At 36.5% G+C, this 22,151-nt stretch overlaps 1 protein-coding gene across 2 annotated transcripts in view; it reads right to left on the reverse strand.

Moving 5' to 3' along the window:
- Positions 1 to 22,151, reverse strand: part of BMPR1A (bone morphogenetic protein receptor type 1A) — a 151,204-nt gene that overhangs the window by 79,270 nt on the left and 49,783 nt on the right. The gene's annotated exons all lie outside the window — the stretch shown is intronic.

Here is a 22,151-nt window from a genome sequence, read left to right on the forward strand (position 1 = left end):
TCCCTCTTGGTTTTTAAAATTATTAAAATACTTAAATCTTAAATGACCAAGGTACTTTAAAAATATTGCTAACCATACAGAACCCATCAAGGACAAACACTGACTGTGAATATTATAGTTATTTTTGACTCTGAGGTGTAAGAATGTCACCTTTATTAGAAAGATTTGCTTTATAGAAAAGAATAGCATAAATATGCTTTTGATAAATACACTCATTCTAAGCTGAAATTGAAGATTTATGAGTTTGTACCAGATATCAAAATGTAGTGAAATTCTTAGCATTCAGAGGAATCAGCAATATTGATTACACATATTTTCCTTCTACCATTTCAAATCCCCCCCTTTCCTATCTTCATTTCTCCTCTCTTCTCAGCACCCATAAAAAGCACCACATATACTGTACAAATACTGCTATAAACATTATAGCTGCATTCATATAACCATTTTTTAAAATACTAGTGCCAAATTACAAAATAATATATATTTTACAAACATTTCAGTTGGGATCTTAAACTAAAGGCAGTACTTTTAAAACCTCCAGTATATTAACTAGAAAACTGAAACATTATAATCCAGAAAAATATGATATAGGTTTAGCTTTAAGTAACTCAAATCAACAGTATAATTTAGGTTTACCATGCACCTCTATAATAAAACATGTGGCTACATAACAGAAAGGGAAGGTCAACTCATGAATAGGTTGTGTTCTAACTCATTTATAAATTGAATATAAGCTTGATTTTGAAACTCAAAATGCCCTTTCTCATAAAACCAAAGATATAAAGAGTGGTATTAGACCCATAAATCAAATGAACTTTAGTGCACAACTCTATAATGGCACTTTTCTGCTGAAGTTTATTTCCATATCAAACTATAACTTTCTTCTTCGTCTCTGTATCCTAGAATCTAGCACAGTTCATGACACAGAGTATGATTTCAGCAAACATTAGCTGATCCAAAGTACTGAATATGAAACCGAGTTGTCTAGAAAACGTAACCTATCTGACCTACAGAAGAGAACCAAAAGTCAAGGGAAAAGGTTTCTTCCAGAGAGATATCAGAAAAAGATACTTGAGCTAGAAAGCTCTGGTCTAAGCCAGTTACAGCAATTTCCATTCCCCTTATCACTGGGCAGTTTAGCCACAAACATCTGATGCAATTCTGGGTGGTAAGACAAGACAGTAAGTTTGCTAGGTAGCGTCTGAGAAAGGTTCTCCTATTTGATAAAAGCAACCCAGGTGAAAACATCTACCCCCCACTTTTTTGCATGCATCTCTGGGTTTCAGTATGTCAGTTGGAACAGTGGCGGCTAACACAGCACCATGAAGGAGGAGACAGCCTAAGGGGACAACACAACAGATCAAGAATGGCAGCAGCATCAAAAGATGGAAAGAACCTGGGTCCTTGCTGATGTTGCTATGCCTGAGTGAATTAATACTAGAACCATCTTAACTTGCATCTTTTTATTATATTAAATCCTCTTATTGTTTAACAATTTTCAGTTACCAAAAAGTAACCCAGCAGACACAGTGATTTAAGAACACACATGAATTCAATTGTTACCTATACAGTAACTCCCCTAAATTATCTCAGCTCAGAACCTTCTCTTAAACTAGACTCTTATTTCCACAGTATTAAACAACTTTATTAGATATTTATTCCAGTGGCTCATGAAGAAAACAGCATTGATATACAAGTCATCATCTGCCAGCACAAAAACTGTTTAGGTACCTGTAAATCACTTTTTTGGCTAATGGCAGCACCATCCACCTAACTGCAAAAGTTTGCAATCTTGGGCTCACTAAGTCCCACCTCCTTCTGCTTCACCTGTTATATTTAGGCAGTTACTAAATGCTGCTCATTCTAACTCTGACATATCTTTAAGATCTGTCTTCCCCATCTCTTTACACATTATCTAGGGCAGGCTCTCATCTTTCATATAGCTCGCCTCCTTTCTTACCTCTATTCACTGTACCTGTGTTTCTAAAATATAACTGTGCTTCATGAAAAAATTACACATAAGTCATTAGAAAAATGTAAATTAAAATTACAATGAGATATCACTAGGTAGCCACCAGAATGGCCACAATCAAAGACAGACAATACCACGTGTTGGTGAACACATGGAGAAACGAGGCCTTATGCTTTGCTGATGGGATTATACTTTTCTTCCTCTTTGGGGAAGAGTTTGTCAGTTTCCTAAAGTTAAATATAAACATAAACTCACCATATGCTCCAAAATTTTCTCCATAGGACACTATACAAGAGAAATGAAAATGTGTCCACACAAAGACTTATCTACAAATGTTCATAAGCAGCATTACTCATAATAACCAAAAACTGGAAACAATCCAAATGTCCATAAACTGCTGAAGAGATAAAGTGTGGCATATCCACAGGATAGAATATCATCGGTCAATAAAAAGGAAAGAAATGCTGATATGCATGACAATATGAATGAACCTCAAAAACATGCTAAGTGAAAGAAACCAGATGCAAAATACTACGTATTGCGTGCTTCCCTGTGCGTGCAATGTTTCGAAGGGGCATACAGAGACAGAAAGCAAAGCAGTGGTTGTGTAGAGCAAGAAGTAGAAGCAGTTAACTGTGAGAAGTGATAGAAATGTTCTAAAATGTTGTCAGCACAACTGTAAATATTTACTGAAATTTAAAAAATACAAGTGTGCCTTAAATGTTTTCAGTGATTTCCAATTACGTACAAAACGAGGTCCCAAATTCTTTAGGAAGGCATTCAGAGATTCCTATAATCCGCTTTCAATCTATTTAATCTGCCTTGTTTTCTGCTACAATCCCTGCCAAAAAGCCTCCTGCTGGCCATAGTAAACTATTTGCTATTTCCTAAATATGCTAGGTTATTTAATGCTTCTATGTTTCTTCACACTTGCAATTTTAATTGAAAAGTCAAAGTATTCTTATGTTTATCTTTTGCTAGGTGAATTTCCATTGGTCCTCACAAAGACCCATCTCAAATACCTCCTCTTATGTTAAATCCTCCCCTCTTCCTTATGTCGTTACTTGTTGCACAGGATTTTAGTAATAAAACATTGTGTGCTTATCACAGTGAATTATCATTATCTACTGATATCTATATTTTCTTTACAAAGATGAGTCCTGAGCACAGTAAGAACATTTTACTAGTGCTTGTGTCCCTATGTTTTAAGCATAATCCACTGCCCAGCACACAGAAAGTAATCAATACACTTTTGAATAAGTGAACAATGAGTGACACTTCAGAGAAAAATCCAAAAGTACGTAAAATGAGTTTTGTACCAGAAAGATACCTGTATAAGGATGTTTATTGCCACTGCTATGTAAGAAAAACAGGAAGTTACCCAATGTCACTTAAATGTTTATCGGTATGGAATCAATTAAACAGCCACACCAAGCACTGTACAGTCTCAAGAATGGATATATCTTATCTATTTGTATGGACATGGAAAGATAGCCCAAATATCTTAAGTTTAAAAAAATTATAAAATAAGTCAATCCTTCATTATTTAAAAAGAAAACAAAACTATACACACATATAGGAACACATGTGTGTGTCATGTATGAGGAAGGCGAAGGACTGAAAGACTATGCGCACAACTGTTCTGGTACAGGCAACAACATGGAAACAACCCTGATGTCCATCAACTGACAAATGGATAAACAAAATGTGTTCTATCCATACAATGGAATATTATTCAGCCATAAAGACAAATGAAGCCTTACAAGAAATTAATTCATGATACAACATGGATGAACCTTGAAAATATATGCTAAGTGAAAGAAGCCAGACACAAAGGGCTTTTTTTGGTATTGTATGACTCCATTTATATGAAATATCCAGAATAGACAATTCCATAGAGACAGAAAGTAGATAAGTGGTTGTCTGGGGCTGGGAGTGGGGTGAGAGTGGGAATGGTAAGTGACACCAAAAGCATGACCAATGAAAGAAAAAAACCCACGATAATAGGACTTCATTAAAATTTAAAGCATTTGCTTTGCAAACGACCCTGGTAAGAAGGTGAAAAAACAAGAGCAGTCTGAAATAAGCTGCAAACCATATGTGTGACAAAGGACTCACCTAGAATATATAAAGAAATCTTGAAACTCAACAGTAAAAAAAAAAAAAAAATCAACTAGAAAATGGACCAAAAATATGAAGAGATATTTCACTGAAGAGTATATAGGGATGACAAATAAGCAAATGAAAAGATATGGTCAATGTCACTAGCCATCAGGTAAAGGCAAATTAAAACTGAGATCATCACTATACACCTAAAACAAAACAGCTAAAATAAAAAATAATGACAATATCAAGTGCTGACAAGAATATGAAGGAAATGGATTATTCACGCACTGCTAGTGAGCCGATAAAATGGCACAGACGTTATGGAAGACAGTTTGGTTGGCAGTTTCTTAAAAAAACAAAATACACACTTACACGTAACCTACCAATTGCCCTCCTGGGTACTGACAAAGATTCTTTGCTTAGCCAAACTTGAGTAAGGATCCTGAACCTTCTCCTATGCCTGTCTGTGCACTTCCTTTTAAAATCCAGTTTTAATGAAGAACCTTGCTAAATCAGCTTAGCAAAAAAAACCGCACCATTGATAATCTGATCACCCTCACCCTCGATATCTGATCAGGTTCCTCATTCTCCACACCACCCCAAGTGATGTCTGATCACCCTGGCCTGTCTTCAGCAAGAATCCTATTAGGTCAGTTTAGCCAGAATCTCTCTTACCCCTTTTATCAGTCCGTTTGTCGCTTATAACAAAATACCAAGAACTGGGTAATTTATAACGAAAAACAAAATTTATTGCTTACAGTTTCTGAGGCTGGGAAGTCCAAAGGCCTTCTGGTGGTGGCAACAGTGACCCAGAGATCTCAAATTGCAAGATGGTAGAAGGCAGAGAGAGCAGAGAGAAAGACCCTTTTAAAGTCTTCCAAACCACACCCATGGCCACAGTTTTTAATCCATTCTCTATGGCACAGTCCTATAATCTAATGACCTCTTCAAGGCCCTACCTTTCAATTACCGTAATAGATTTCACCCCTCTTAACAGTCACAGTGGGGGCTAAGTTTCTAGTACATAAAACTTGGAGGACGCAATTCAAGCTTCTATGAGTTTTGGAGGGACATAATTCAATCCACTACACCCCTGATGTTTCCTCTTGGTAATTTTCCACCCACTGACCCCCCACCCTCCTCCTTGGCTATAAATTCCTACTTGCCCATGCTGTATTCTGATTTGAGCCTAATCTCTCTCCCCCACTGCAAGACCCCATTGCACTGCCCCCTGTGACAGTCCTGAATAAAAAGTCTTCCTTACCATGTTTTTACAAGTGTCACTGGATAATTTTTTAACAGCATCTGTCCCAAAGACATAAAAATTCATCTCCACACAAAACCCTGCACATGAATGTTCACAGCAGCTTTATTTTTAGTAGACAAAAACTAGAAAAAAATTATTATCCTTCAATAAGTGAATGGTTAAACAAACTATGGTACATCCATACCATGGAATCCTACTTAGCAATAAAAAAGAACAAAACATTGAGTCACATAACTCAGGTGATCTCAAGGAATTAGGCTGAGTGAATAAAAGCCTATTTCCAAAGGTCTCATATTATGATTCCATTTACATGGGGGCAGGTGTGTGCATAGCACAAGTGACATCTTTGTGGTGATGGAATTTTGTCTTGATGCTGTGATGGTTACACAACTCTACTACACATGTGTTTAAACAGCACAGAACTATACACACAAAATGTACCAATATCAATTTCTGCTTTGCTATTGTACTATGCATAGTAAGAAGTAACCATTGGAGGAAAGGTGAGGGATACAAGGGACCTCTCCTTACTATTTTTGCAATTTCCTGTTAATCTATACTTATTTCAAGATTAAAAAATTTTTTAGATCTACCTTTTTTTTTTTAACTTTTATTTTGTCGATATACATTGTGGTTGATTATTGTTGCCCCTTACCAAAACTTCCCTCCCTCTTCCCTCTCCTCCCTCCCCGCAAACAATGTCCTTTCTGTTTGCTTGTTGTATCAACTTCAAGTAATCGTGGTTGTTATATCTTCTCCCCCCCCGTTTTTTTTTTTTTGTGTGTGTGTGTGTGTGTGAATTTATATATTAATTTTTAGCTCCCACCAGTAAGTGAGAACGTGTTATTTCTCTTTCTGTGCCTGACTTGTTTCACTTAATATAATTCTCTCAAGGTCCATCCATGTTGTTGCAAATGGCAGTATTTCATTCGTTTTTATAGCTGAGTAGTATTCCATTGTGTAGATGTACCACATTTTCCGTATCCACTCATCTGATGATGGACACTTGGGCTGGTTCCAACTCTTGGCTATTGTAAAGAGTGCTGCGATGAACATTGGGGAACAGGTATACCTTCGATTTGATGATTTCCATTCCTCTGGGTATATTCCCAGCAGTGGGATAGCTGGGTCATATGGCAGATCTATCTGCAATTGTTTGAGGAACCTCCATACCATTTTCCATAGAGGCTGCACCATTTTGCAGTCCCACCAACAATGTATGAGAGTTCCTTTTTCTCTGCAACCTCGCCAGCATTTATTGTTCAGAGTCTTTTGGATTTTAGCCATCCTAACTGGGGTTAGATGGTATCTCAGTGTGGTTTTGATTTGCATTTCCCGGATGCTGAGTGATGTTGAGCATTTTTTCATATGTCTGTTGGCCATTTGTATATCTTCCTTAGAGAAATGCCTACTTAGCTCTTTTGCCCATTTTTTAATTGGGTTGCTTGTTTTTTTCTTGTAAAGTTGTTTGAGTTCCTTATATATTCTGGATATTAATCCTTTGTCAGATGTATATTTTGCAAATATTTTCTCCCACTCTGTTGGTTGTCTTTTAACTCTGTTAATTGTTTCTTTTGCTGTGCAGAAGCTTTTTAGTTTGATATAATCCCATTTGTTTATTTTTCCTTTGGTTGCCCGTGCTTTGGGGGTTGTATTCATGAAGTCTGTGTCCAGTCCTATTTCCTGAAGTGTTTCTCCTATGTTTTCTTTAAGAAGTTTTATTGTTTCAGGGTGTATATTTAAATCCTTCATCCATTTTGAGTTGATTTTAGTATATGGTGAGAGGTATGGGTCTAGTTTCATTCTCCTGCATATGGATATCCAGTTATCCCAGCACCATTTGCTGTAAAACCTACTTTCTAAAGACGAGCGTTTTCACAATGAGATATCACCTCACTACAGTTAGAATGATTATCATCAACAAGACAAAAAAATAACAAATGCTGGCGAGGATGTGGAGAAAACGGAACCCTTCCACATTGCTGGTAGGAGTGCAAATTGGTACAGCCATTGTGGAAAACAGTGTGGAGGTTGATCAGAGAATTAAAAACATACCTCTCCTTCAACCCAGCTATCGCAGTACTGTTACATACCAAAGGAAATGAAATCAACATATCAAGAAGACACCTGCACTCACACGATCATCACAGCACTATTCACAACAGCCAAGAGACAGAATCAATCTAAATGCCCATCAGTGGATAAACAGATTTAAAAACCTTTGGCCTATATATACTTACTACTCAGCTACTAAAAAAAAAAAAAAAAAAAACCAACGGATATCCTATCATTTGCAATAACATAAATGGAACTGGAAACCATCACGTTAAGTGAAGTTAGGCACAAAAAGACAAATACCACACGATATCATTCATATGTGGAATTTTTTTTTTTAAAAAAGGTGGTTCTCATAAAAGTAGAGAGTAGAATAATGGTTACCAGAGGTGAGGGGGAGGGACAGGAGGAAAAGTGGTGGACTACAGGGTACCATACTATCTACCCTAAGTGAATCATTCTGCAGTACATGCATGGATTGAAACAATACCCTAAGTGAATCATTATGCAGTATAAGCATGCCTCCCACAAATATGTACAAGTAAATGTTAAAATAAAAAATAAAGAGTGTTCTTACCTCTGCTTTCCCATTAGATTCTGAATAGTAAAATAACTGCCCGAAGACTATTCAAGATGTATTATTTCTTTGAAATCATCTTCCTTTTATGTGGGTCTCGGTGTATACAGGTTTTTTTGGGGTTTTTTTGTGTGTGTGTGACTGGCCAGTAAGGGGATCCGAACCCTTGACATCAGTTAAAACCATGCTCAATCCAGCTGAGCTAACTGGGCAGCCCTATGTCTGTATTTTTTAAATGGCAAAGAAGAAAAGAATAGCTAGACAGCTTCAGATCTACAGAGGTTTCTAGTCTCCTATGGAATGAGAAGTTCCTGGAGTAGAGGACTAAACAAAACAGCAGTTCCCAAGTCAAGTTCTGGGTCCTTGGTCTTAAATTAGGAAAAGGCTCTTTACCCTCTGTGTCCCTCCTCCTCTGGCTCTGAAGCAGCGGCTACTCCTAGATGAGTGCCAGTCTGTTCTAGAGGTATCACCTGCAGAAGGAACCCCCAGATAATCACCTATTTCTCTTCTTTTTCAATTTATCCCCTCAACAATGAAGCATGAAAACCACTTCTATATTCTTTTTAAAATTTTTCTCTAGAATTTATTCATATTCACAATATAAAACATTTAAATTATTTGATACATTCTCCTTTCCAAGTAAATCCAATTCAGTCAGTAGAGAAATACATATCACCTGTTATTTTCCTATAGCGGTTTTGAGAAATTATCAATAGACCAAGCTCCTTTGGATAGTTTTACTACCATAAAACAGTAAGATTTCTACTATGAGGAATTGTCAGGAAGTGATTCTAGATTGCTAAGCGTTCACCAGTTCTTCTAAAACATGTATTACTGCATCTTTTCAACATACAAAGAAATTTAGAATTAACATTATGAACACCCAAATACAGCACTATGAAATCATTGGGGACTATCAATACACACTGCTGTATGCCACAGTTCTGCATGGTCCCAAAAGAGCACTGTTTATTGACATATTTATTTACTTATTTGTTTTAGCCTGCGTCATGTTTTTTTGTTAAGTTACTCCCTTTGCTAACAGCCACCCGGAATGCACACTTGCTAATAACACCACCATCGCCACACTTTTCATGTACATCATCCCCAGGAACCAGAAAACTAGCTTAATGTAGCTCTGTGGTTCTGGGTCTATAAAAATTTTTAAAAACTGAGACTGAAGATATGAAAACTGAACAAATAATTTTGATGCTGTGATATAATCTGGAAGAAAAAAAAAAGAAAGAAAGAAAGAAAAGACCACTTCAAGGAGGAAAAGATCACACACCTGAATGAGTTAACCCAGGAAAAAACAAAGATGGGTGGAGCTAAAAACCAAACACATGGCAAATGCCTACTCAACATTTCTAACTAAGACTTAAAACACATGAACAGAACTCATTATCTTGCTTTTTCTTCCTCTCACAAACCTGCTCCTCTTTATTTTCTTATTTGGCTTAATCTACAACCATTTTAAAGAAAACATTTTTCCATTACCTAGCAAAGTTGACAGTGGACATACCCAAAGACCCAAAAATTCTAGCTCTAGGTATATGAGGGTACTTCCAAAAGTTCGTGGATTCATATTATTTTTCAATTCTATTTTTCCACGAACTTTTTGAAGTACCTCTGTATAACCTAGACAACCTTTTGTATACAGTCACCACGAGGCATGTACAACAATGTTTACAGCAGTATTTCCTTAACAGCAAAAACTAGAGAGAACCCAAGTGTCAAACAACAGTAAAATAGATAAACTGTAGTATTTCATAAAATGGAATTATCACATAGTAGGGAAAAATGAATGACCCTCAGCTAAGTTTATCACAATGAGTGAAATCTCAAAATTATAATGTTGAATAAAAAACCGAGTCCAAAATGAATACATACAAACAGTATAATTCCATTCATACACAGCTCAAAAACAGAAAAAGCTAAAAAGAAAAAAAAAAGTATATTGAAGGGAAAATACAAATGTGGTAAAACTTAAGGAAAACTAAGGGAATAAATAATACCAAACTTAGGGTGGAGGTTACCTTTGGGGAAGGAGAAGTAATCGTCCTGAGGCATGGAGAGGTTCAAAGATGCCATTATCTTTAGGTTGAGACATATTTATTCATTTATTATTATTATTTCAAAGGTACATTGACATTACATATACCTTTGAATGTAGGAGAGATTCTAGAATAAAAATTCTATTTTAATCTGAAGAAAATATGGTTAAACATTAACATTTTTTATTTCTAGATATTAGGTATACAGATGTCTATTATAGCACTTAAGTTTTGAAACATACCACAACTAAAAAATATTAAGAGTAAAGCACTACAAAATTGTATTATGAAATTCAAGGACACTATACCACAAATACATATCAGCAATACATCAAAACAAACACTAAACTATTATAAAGCAGGGGGAAAAACAGAATGAAAGAAATTTACTTCACCTCCTAATGTTACACAATGGAAAATACACAACACCATTTACATACTATTCATTCCAAAGTATTTTAACTTTAATCTAGTCATGAAATACAATCAGCAAGTTGTGGGATATCCTATATAAAAAAGAAACAACAAGGTAAGATTTCATAAAAGACCACAGGGATGGGGTAGTGGCTTATTTTAAATTTAAAGAAAACTTTAAAAAAAAAAAAAAAAAGGCTGGCCAAATATAATATATGTATTCCTTGACTGGTTCCTGGATCAAAAATTGAAATGGCTATAAAGAACTCTTTTGGAGGAAAAACAGGAAATTTAAATAAGGGTAGTATATTAGATAATAAAATTGTATTAATATTAAATCTCTTAGGCATGACAACTGTAATTCTTCAGGAAAACAACTTTGTTCTTAGGATATACCTGCTAAAATAGTTAGGGGTTAAGCGTTGGGATATTTGCAGCTTACTTTCAAATGGCTCAGGAAAAAAAGTTATGTTTTTATAAACAGAGAGAGAGAAGAGAAAGGAAGAGAGATAAGGAGAGAGGAGAAAAAGAGAGCAGAGAGAAGGGGCAGGAGAAAACGAGGCAAAATGTTAGCAAGTGAACTGGTGGATGCAGTGAAGGACATAAGGGTATTTACTATTCATTCCACTTTTCTATCAATTTATAAGTATTTAAAGTAAAACTGTGGGTAAAATATGAACTTTGTTGGTTATAATTTTACATACAAAGTTTAATAAACAATGTTGTATGATAGAACTTATTAAAATCAAATACTGACAGATCTACAAGAAGTCCCAAAGATCTTCCCTCCATCAGCAAATTTTAAAACTTTTTTCTGGAAACTGAATTATAAGTTGAATGAGAAATTAAATTTTGCTTAAAAGATCAAAGATTACTTCTGCTTCAAAAACAGAAGTAATTCTGTGAGGGCAAGGACTTTGGCAATTCAATTATACTATATATAATTTACAGAATTTTTATTTGATACTGCTGAAATAGATATAACCATAGTGTTATATTAGAACAGTATTTCTAAATGTCCTATTTAGAAAATAGAAGAATATTTTAAAACTTCTTTCTCAGAATAGATTTATTTCCTAATGGTGCATACTCTAAGATTACATTTAAAATATTTCTCAGGATTGCTAAGGCAAGGTAGTAAAGGTGGAATGAATTCCTTTACATGGACACAATTTCTTAAAAAACTAATTACACTTCATGAAAAATGAATAAGCACCTTTCACCTTAAGGATGTACTGGTCATGTTAGAATTTAACCCAAAATAATCTGTCATATAATATTTGGCTTAGTTATTATTTACTAAAGCCTTAAAATTATCTTCATTAAAAATCCAGTTGTCACCCATCTGTGTGCAATGAGACTAAATTAACGACATTTTAGAAATTACAGAAAATAACATTACTTTCGATTAACAGCACCCATGTAAGAATCCATCACTTCTTCAGAATATGCAAACTAATCACTTCCAACAGCAGGGTGAAACAGTCTAGAGACATTCCCTGCTAAGGCCAGGTGTGGGACAGTGTTGCTACACGTCCGTAGGTGGGTAAACACACAGGAAAGGAAGTTTTAACTGGGAAGCCTACATTTAAATTCTCACCTCTGTGTGATGAGAGGCAGGTAGTTAATTACTGTACAGCACTGTCTTTTAAATCAGTGAGTCACATGTCCAACAGAGCGGCCTGTAAGCAGGATAAGCAGCACTTGAGCAATTGAGGAAGATTTCAAAAGGAAGCAACAACAGGTTTTGAAGTTTCAGACAGACAATTAGAAACAACTATCCCAATAAATGCACATAATCCAACAGCATGACTAGAGACTATTCACCTTCTTGCAAAAATGTGTCATGTACCTTTGGGACTATGTTTCTGAGGCTAGGTATGTTTGAATTTCACAAAATACTCTTTTAGCAGACAAGTGAGACTGAAAAAGAAAGAAAAAAACTGTACCACTTGATAACACTTCCAGAGGCACTGTAGTAAATTTTAACACATTTAACACGTAGCTCCCTACCTGCAAGCAACACTTAACCAACATGAGAAGTTAAGCCATGAATATATTAAAATTTGAGTAATGGTACCAAGATGACAATACAAATGTCATATCACCACACATGATGATTAACTAAGGAGTACAAAAGACTATTGCTTCACAGATGGAAAGATCACCAGGCCTGACTCCAGAAATAATTTAAGATGGCCTTCCAAGGACTGGCAAGATTTGATAGTATGCAAGGAGGGAATGGTGCAGGCTCCAATAGGAAATAATTTAAGATGGCCTTCCAAGGACTGGCAAGATTTGATAGTATGCAAGGAGGGAATGGTGCAGGCTCCAATAGGCATTCTCTCAGGAAAGGGCCTGTGCCTGGCCACAGCCCCATCTGAGGTCTGGATTCTAGGGTGGTGAGGCAGGATCATCAATGTATGGTCTGACGCTGATGATAAATAAATATACAGCCACCCTGAGGCCCATGCCCACAGCAGACATCACTACTGATTCTAGCTCTCCTTCCAGCTGAGCATTAAAGACTTCACAGTCCTTCTCAATATAGAACCTCTAGCAGCCAAGATGTTAAGATGTTTGAAATCCATCTACCATTCTCTTAGGAAGGAGACGATAAAGAGAAGAACAGAGATAAGAGCATGGACTCTGTAGCCAGACTGCGTACCAAGGTTAGAATCTGACTTCAGGACTCACCCTTTATAATCCTTTGACCAGGCTGCTTAACCTCCTCCATACCTAATCTGTAAAATGGGGACAATAATCGCACATATCTGAAAGCTGAGGATCAAAGGAGTTAATAAAAGTACAGTGCTTAGAACTGTGCCAGGCAAACAGTAAGTGCTTTGTAACTGTAAGCTGCTATTATTGTTCTCTATCAACTATATTGTTGTAACTAACTGTATTCTCAGAGAGTAATTAGAAGTTTATATGAGAGAATAATATAAGCAGTTGTATAGAAAGGTTGCTAGATATGAAAAAACATTCTGAATCACTGACCATTCAGTACTTACCACATTCAGTACTTAATAATAATGCCTAATAGCATCAAACACTGGTTGATTTAAGAACAAAATTATGGCAACAATGATACATTTATTGAGTTCTGTTTATTGAACATATACTATGTGCCAGTAACTGTGCTAAGTTCTGTACATTTATTATCTTTTTTAATCCTTAAAATAAGCCTATGAAGCAGTGTTGGGAAAAGAGAATAGTTTGGTCAGGGCCCTCACCTCAGGTTCAGTTAGATGTGGTTTTAGCACATCCTTTGTAAGCAAATTGTGTGTGTGTGTGTGTGTGTGTGTGTGTGTGTAGTTAGTGCACATGCATGCCAATGTATCCTTTTAGTTTTGTTGCTATTCGGGGGGGGGGGGGGATCCAGCCCTAGCTCGACACAGGTAGAAGAGCCCGACAACTGGCGTGGTCACCTAGATTTACAATTGGCATCAAGAACAGGATTAAGAGCCCTATGATATGCGCAGCGAGCAGGGTTCCAGACATTAGCTGTGGCTCCACAGGCAGTTACCACTACTAACTCCACAGGACAGATAGGAAAGCTGAGGCTCATGGTGGTTAAATAACCCGCCCAAAGTCACAGAGTTAATATATGGTAGAGCTGGCATTTAAATCCATATCAGTCAGATTCTAGACAATGCGCTTTTAATCCTAATGCTGTACTTTCTCTTCCCAAATCTTGTACCAATTGTCCATGATATAACAATAGTAAAATTATGGGGGGGTAATAGCTAAAGGTAACGGGTTTCATTTTGAGGTAATGAAAATGTTCTAAAATTGACTGTGGTGAAAGTTGTACAGATCTGTGAATATACTAAAAACCACTGAAGTATACCCTTCAAATGAGGGAATGTATGGTATGTGAATTACATCTCAATAAAGCTGTTTTAAAAAATTCTTACCAAAAAATAGTAAGATTGGGCTACCGGGTAATTAGTTTTATCAACATACAAACTGGGACTAGAATAAAAAGGGAGATTCAAATTTACTTAGGATAAAAAGATGCATATTTTCAAGAGAAAGATTTACAGCCTATGTATATAAATACACACAAATGTATACACACACACACACACACACACACACTGAAGTTGTACCTAAATAATGAATGCAATGTAGATCAAGAAATATCTGAGGCAGGAGCTGAGGGCCAGGCCCCTCTGCCCAGAAGCAGGCAAGAAACAGAGCATGCTCTGAGTTCTATGGCAGAAGCCAAGGGCCAGCCCCCTCCACTCAGGTACAGGCAAGAAACAGAGCACACCCAGGGTCCTAAGGCAGGAGTAGCCTAGGGCAGCATCCTCAGGAGCACATCGAAAACACCACTTCTGTGCAGGTGGCCCACAACCACCACTGCCATATCCATGGTTGTCACAACAGTAGCAGACACAACAGAAGTAGCCCTAACTACCCTGCAAGGTGGCACACCAGACATTCAACTACATTGACACAAGGAGAGTCACCAGTGGAGACCAGAAAAAGAGGAGGACATCTCTCTCCTCAAAGCCCACTCTAGAGTAATAGAAGAAACAACTGCTCTACTAGATGACCAGTCATCAACACAGAGATATTAGAAATATGAAAACCCATGAAAATATGACACCACCAAAAGAATACAGTAATTCTCAAATACCAGACCACACAGAGCAGGAAACCCACTGAGATACCATAAGAAGACTCAGACAACACAATGAAACAAGAAAAAAAAAAAAAAATCCAAAATATGAAGGAGGAAATTTACAAAAAGATTTATACATTAAAAAAGAATGTAATATTTTAATATAGGTGTTTACAAGTATAAATTTTCCGGTAAGCACTGCATGAACCCTGCATCCTATAAATTTTAATATGTAGCACTTTGATTTTTATCTCGAAATACTCTCTAATTTTCCTGTGATATTTCTTTTGACCCATTGTTTATTTAGGAGAGTGTTTTTTAATTTCCACACATTTGTGAATTTTCTAAATTTCCTTTTGTTATTATGGTCAGAGAACATATTTTCTATGATTTTAGTCTTTTTAAATGCATTAAGACTTGCTTTGTGGCCAAAACTAAACTAAAATAATAATAATGCATCAAACTGCTACAAGAAAAAAAAAAGAAAGAAAGAAATATCTGTTGGGGGGCTGGCTGGTTAACTCAGTTGGTTAGAGAATGAGGTTACAACACCAAGGTCAAGGGTTCAGATCCCCATACCGGTCAGCCACAAAAAAGAAAGAAAGAAGGAAGTATCTGTGGGTAGCCATGATGTAGCAGAACCCCTTACAATCAAGTCCAACATTTTGGCAAGAGAGGGAAAATAACACCATGTTCATCATATTGTTATTTTTTAGCAAAAAGGGATCAGTACAAAATGTAGGCGATAGCATGAAGTTTTTCTGAAAAACATAATGAAGCTAATGGTCTCTTATGCTGTCTAGAGGTGTAAATGAGTGTATTCTCTCTAGAGGGCAGTTTAGCAATATGCATCATGTATCCACTAGCTCAGCAATTTTACTAATAAAAATCTACACTTAAAAAAATCATTTTGTACTTCCAGATTTAGCTACATTGATGGTCTAACATTCTTAATGATAGCAAAAAAAGCAAAAACAGAAGTAATCTAAATAAACTGTATTAGTCACACAATATTGTAACAACAGCTAACACTTATTAAGTGCCAAGAATTATTTCCATGTATTATCTCACGTAATACTTAGAGCAACCCTAAGAGTAAGATGAGGAAACTGAAGCCCAGAGTAGTAACTTGATTCAGGTCACACAACTAGTTAGTAAATGGAGCCAGGATTTGGACCTAGGCAGTGTCAACAAGTACAGCTGGTCTCCAACTTATGATGGTTCAACTTGCGGTTTTCTGACTTTACAATGGTGCGATAACCATACACATTCAGTAGAAACCAAACTTCAAATTTTGCATCTTGATCTTTTCCCAGGCTATTGATGTGTGGCACAATACTTTCTTGCAATGATGGACAGCAGCAGCAAGCCCAGCCCCCAGTCAGCTAGGTGAGCACCAGGGTAAACACCTGATATTCCACAGTGTACTATGGCCAAATGATTTTGTCCAAATGTAGGCAACTGTCAGTATTCTGAGCACATTTAAGGTAAGCTAGGCTAAACTATGATGTTTGGTGGGCTAGGTGTATCAAATGCATTTTCGACTTATGATATTTTCAACTTACAATGGGTTTATTGGGACATATCCCCATCACAAGTTGAGCAGCATCAACACTTGGAAATATACTCACATCAGAACACATAAAAGCAGAAAAAAATCAGTAGTGTGATTCTTCTTTTATTTAATGCACTAAAAGAAAGAGATGGAAAGGATATACTCCCAAGTTTAACAATGGATATTGTTTAGTATTACAGTTGCTAATTGTCTTCTTTATATTTTTCTGTATTTTCCAAAGTTTCTATTGCAAAGTAACTTAATTTTTTTTGTTGCAAGGTAAGTTTTTTAAAGTGAGGTTCTCTGGAAAAAATAAGTAAAAAGATGATAATTTGAAATAATGCAAAAAGGACAAATAATAAAAAACATGGAAGAAGCTATTAAGTTTGCTAATTGGGTCACTGACAAATTCAAGAGAAGCAGCAGATGCAACAATGGCAAATGCAAGGAAGAAATACATGAACGCAACAGGAGCTACACAGGTACAGATCACCATTTTGAGAAGTTCAGAGGTAGTAAAAAGGAGAATGGCATATAGCCTCAAGGTAAATAGCAGTGTTAAAGAAGGTTCTGCTGGTTTGTTTTGAATTTGAAGGAAATTTGATCAGGGCTGCAGTGGAACTGGAAACAGTCAGTCAAGGATGGGGCAATAGATGATAAGGAGGTCTCAGAAGATGAGGACTTAGCCTTATAAAAAGGGAAAATTTCTTGTGAAAGAGAGAAGAAAAGGACTCAGAGAGATCTTTGATGTGGAGAGAGAAGAAGCTGTCACCCTCAAACTTCTGTAAGGTATACAAAGTGAAGTCATCTTCCAAAACGAAAAGGGTGGGGACTAGGCACAGGGCGAGAAGCAGGGAGTAGTGGGAAAAGTGCTGGAAAGCTCCTGGATTCAGCTATTTGCCAGCGCTAGCAGGTATCAGCTGCCTAATCATCACGTGACCATGAATTCTCCTCTAAGCGATTCATATCCAGACATAAATGAAAATACTGCAGGAAGCTGGGGAAATCATTTCTCCTCCACAGTTAGTACGCACATAAGCTGCACCTCTCAGAAACTGGAGAATCCATGGTATGCCTAGAGACTGTTACCCCACTGGTAATCTCAAGGATAACAACCACTACAATGTCTATGAAGTTGATGTCAGAACTGTCATTACTTTTAGAAGATGAGATGCATCGTCAAAGGAAGCACCAGAGTTCTAATCTGACAATAAGAAAGTAGTTTTCTAGTAAAACTCAAGTTACAAAGATATTAAACTCTGTATAATTGAAAAGTTATCCCAAGACAGGCAAATTGTTATGAAACATTATTTTCAATACACATAAAAAGATCTTTAGAGATGAAAGTGGCTTTAAAAAATAGGTAGCAGCCAAGCTCTTCATGTGTGAAGACAGTTACAGAAATAAAAAGGTAAGACAGATAAAAGCTGAGTACTTATTTAGTACATGGCTAGCTTTACAACATTCACATACTTGTATGCCTAGTGCTTTACATACATAATTACATTTAATCCTCCAAACAAGTCTATGAGGTAGGGACTCTATTTTCTTCAACACATATTTATTGAGTACTAGCTATTTGTCCTAGGAACTCATCTAGGCCCGCAGATATAACAATGAACAAAAAGACCCAAAATATCCTGCCTTCTTTGAAATTATATCCTATTTCACTGTCTGTGTCTTAATGGGGTTTAGTAGTTTCTCTACAGAATCAGATCTAAGAGGTGACAAATGGGATTCAAATTCACATATGTCAGATAACGATAGTTGGAGTCACTCAAACTATCATTCTAGAATATAGTGCTGCTCAACAAAGGAAAAAAAAATAACTTCCACATTCACCTAAATTTTTCAATAATAAATAATGCTTATTTTGAGAATTTTGACTATTTTGTCGTTTTGCTTATACTATTGTCCGCCCTATAGGAAATGACCTGTAACTTCTCCTTCCACCTGCTTTGCAAATTTTAAAACAAAAGAATAAATGAGCTAAAAGGATTCTGAAGACCTCTTCATGTGCTCCCTAAAATTATTAAGTAAAGAGCTATTCATGCTTCAGCAAACTTCTTTTAAAATACTGCAACAATATTCATAAGGTATATTGGTCTGTAGTTTTCCTGTAGTGTCTTTGCCTGGTTTTGGCATCAAGGTAAAGTTGACCTCATAGCACCAGTTGGGAAGTGTTCCCTCCTCTTCAACTTTTTGGAAAAACAAAAACAAAAACTGAGAATCAGTGTTAGCTCTTCAAATGTTTGGTAAAATTCACCAGTGAAGCCTTCAGGTCCAGGGCTTTTCTTTGTCAGGTGATTTTTGACTGGTTACTCATTCAATCTCCTTAAAGATCTATTCAGATTTTCTATTTCTTGATGATTTAGTCTTGGTAGGTTTTGTGTTTTTAGGAATCTGTCCATTTCATCTAGGTTATCCAATTTGTGGCATACAGTTGTTCACAATACTCTTTTAGTTGTATACCCATATTCAGCATTATTCACAATAGCTAAAATGTGGAAACAACCCAAGTGTCCACTGATAGATGAATAAACAAAATGTGATAGATACATACAATGGAATATTATTTAGCCTTAAAAAGGAAGAAAATTCTGACATATGCTACAACATGAATAAAACTTGAGGACATTATGCTAAGTGAAATAAGCCAGTCATCAAAAGAAAAACACTGTATGATTCCACTTATAAGAGGTACTTTGAACAGTCAAGATCATAGAGAATTATGGTTGCCAGGGATTAGGGGGAAGGGGAAATGGGTAGTTATTGTTTAATGGGTATAGTTTCAGTTTTACAAAATGAAGAGAACTCATCTTTTGGTGGATGGCTGCAAAGCATTATTAATCTATTTAATACCACTTACAAATAGTTAAGATGGAAATTTTAAGTATGTATATTTACCACAATGAAAAAAAACTGGAAAAAAATATTAGGGGAATGGGGATATTATGTGTTAAATTTTTTCCTTTTACTTGTACTCTCATTATCTACATTATCTTAATATGCAGATGGAGTCATTGCTACCACAGTATTATTATTCTCTTTCCCTTAAATTTCTTTCCTCTTAGAAGCTTTCAACAAGTACTAGTGATCTTTGGCTGCTGTTCATATAAAGAGTGAAGTTCATGAACCCTGACTGGATATCCTCTGGGTATACGTGGGGCTTGTAAACCAGTGGGCTTCATTGTAGGATGTCACCTGCTTGTGTGAATATGGAGAACCTCAAATGTCAGGATCCACTGCTCTCTTCCCTGGAGCCATTCAGTTTCTTATAAAAGAGACCTCTAGTTTCCTAAGTGGAGAGTAGACCTCCAACTGCCAGTGTTCTGCAAACAAGAGGAAAAGGAACATGGGATAGAAATTAAGGTAAAGGGGGTGCATAGCCTGATCCAGTAGGTAGACTTTTGCTTAATCCTCAGTTGCAGTGTTTTCCTCTTCTATATTCATTCTCTCCAAATCTGGAGTCTCCTGGTTCAGCTTCTCTAGACAATCAAATGACCATCTTCTGCCAGGATAAGGGAGGGGCACTGAATTAATCCAGATAGAGATCAGTGCTGTCCAAGAAAAATATAATGCCACAAATGTGACCACGTGTGTAATTTTAAATTTTCCTGCAGCATTATGAAAAAAAACTAAAGAGAAAGAGCTAAAATTATCATTTAACTCAATGGATCCAAAGTGTTATCATTTCAATATGTAATCAATATGAAATTACTAAGATTTACCTTCTTTTTTTTCATAGTTCCAAATCTGGAGGCCTAACTAATGCTGTGGTACAAATGACCCTAAAATATCTACGGCTCAACACAACAAAAGTTTACTTCTGTCTCCTGTAATAATATTATGTCCAACTTGGACAAGCAAGGTCTATTTCTGGTCACTCAAGGATCTAGACTGTCCACCTTATCCCTGCATCAAATGAACCACATGGCTAGGTGATTTTCTAGGCAAAGAAAAAGACCAGAGAATCTTCATGGGCTTTTCACTATGCCAACCCAGAAGTTATACAACTTTCCCCCAGAGTCCACTGGCCAGAAACAGTCACATAATTCCACCTAACTCCAAGGAACAAAGAAATTAAACTTTCCCATAGGCTTGGAATGAAAGGAGAACTGGATGGAAATGAGCTCTAAGAAGTCATTACTAGGGGCTGGCCAGTTTGGTTAGCCTTGTAACACCAAGGTCAAGGGTTCAGATCCCTGTACCGGCCAGCTGCCAAAAAAAAGAGAGAGAGAAGTCATTACTGCAGGAAGGCAGTGGGCTATATGGATGAGTGTGAGGAAGAGGATCTAAGCCCTCAAATTCCAGGGTATCACTGTTTCACATACAGATTTTTAAACTAGTTCTTGGCCTGAACTCTTTGTCTCCAGTTAAAGATAAAACCAGTACCTGCAATTCCTGGGCCTTGACAGGTTTGTAAAGATTGGCTGCTTCTTCCATGTCCCTCTACAAGCAAATAGCAAACAAGCATTCACTGGAAAGAACCTGGGCAAATTTAAAAATGCAGATGAAAATGAGAAGAGCAGGAGAGTTGATCAATCTGATTGCAGATGATGGCACAGGACATACACAGAATAGGTCTGAAGGTGATGCATGCAGTATTCAAGCCCTTCTGTTTGAGAATGACCAACCAAACCTCCTTTCTAGGACAGAACCGCACACTGAAGGCAACCGCTGAGAGTGAAACTAAAACTAAGCAGGAAAGTTTCCACAGTAACAAAGGAAAGACGAGGCCCACATAAAAGTGAAAGACAGTAAGAGATCCAGGAGACCTTGAAGGCAATCCACCATCTTTGTAAACTTAACCAAAAACAATTCTGCAAAGTTAGAAATGATATTCTGAATCACTATGTCTCCTTCCAAAAATTCAGGCAAACTAATTTCCAATAAAAATGACCCATGGAAAAGTTTCCAAGCTGGCCGATCAGCTCAGCTGGGTAAAGCACAGTATTGTAACACCAAAGTAAAGGGTTTGGAACCCTGTACTGGCAGATCACGAAAAAAGAAAAGTTTCCAGATTCAAATCTCATGCAAGTTATTCTGAGGGGAAAAAAGAAGAGGGAACAAAATGGGATCTTTGCAGACAAAGCACACCAGAAGGGCAGAGGGTAAATAAACACTACAACCTACTAATTTGAAACCAGCTAGAAACATTAAGAAAAAGTATATCAAGCATGAAGAACAACATCAGAACTGGAAAAACTCAGAAATGACAGAGCATGACTCTGTAAAGAATCAGAAATAAAAGAAAAAAATTTACTTCAGAAATGAAGACTAAAAACAAAGGAACACAAGAGTGAATAAACACAACAGCTAATGCCTTCAGAGAAACAGAAAGTGAGAAGGACAATCCTAAAAATCAAAAAAGAAATGAAGAAATAAAAGGATTCCAGGGAAAGTGACAAAAATCATCCCAACTTTTTATATATAGAAAATCCTAAAGAAAGCCAAAGCAAGGGAACAGCCAATACCAAAAACGGTAATTCAAGAAAATTTTACTGAAATAAAAATA

This window comes from Cynocephalus volans, chromosome 2 (assembly GCF_027409185.1).
Source record: "Cynocephalus volans isolate mCynVol1 chromosome 2, mCynVol1.pri, whole genome shotgun sequence".
In the NCBI taxonomy this organism is placed as follows: domain Eukaryota; kingdom Metazoa; phylum Chordata; class Mammalia; order Dermoptera; family Cynocephalidae; genus Cynocephalus; species Cynocephalus volans.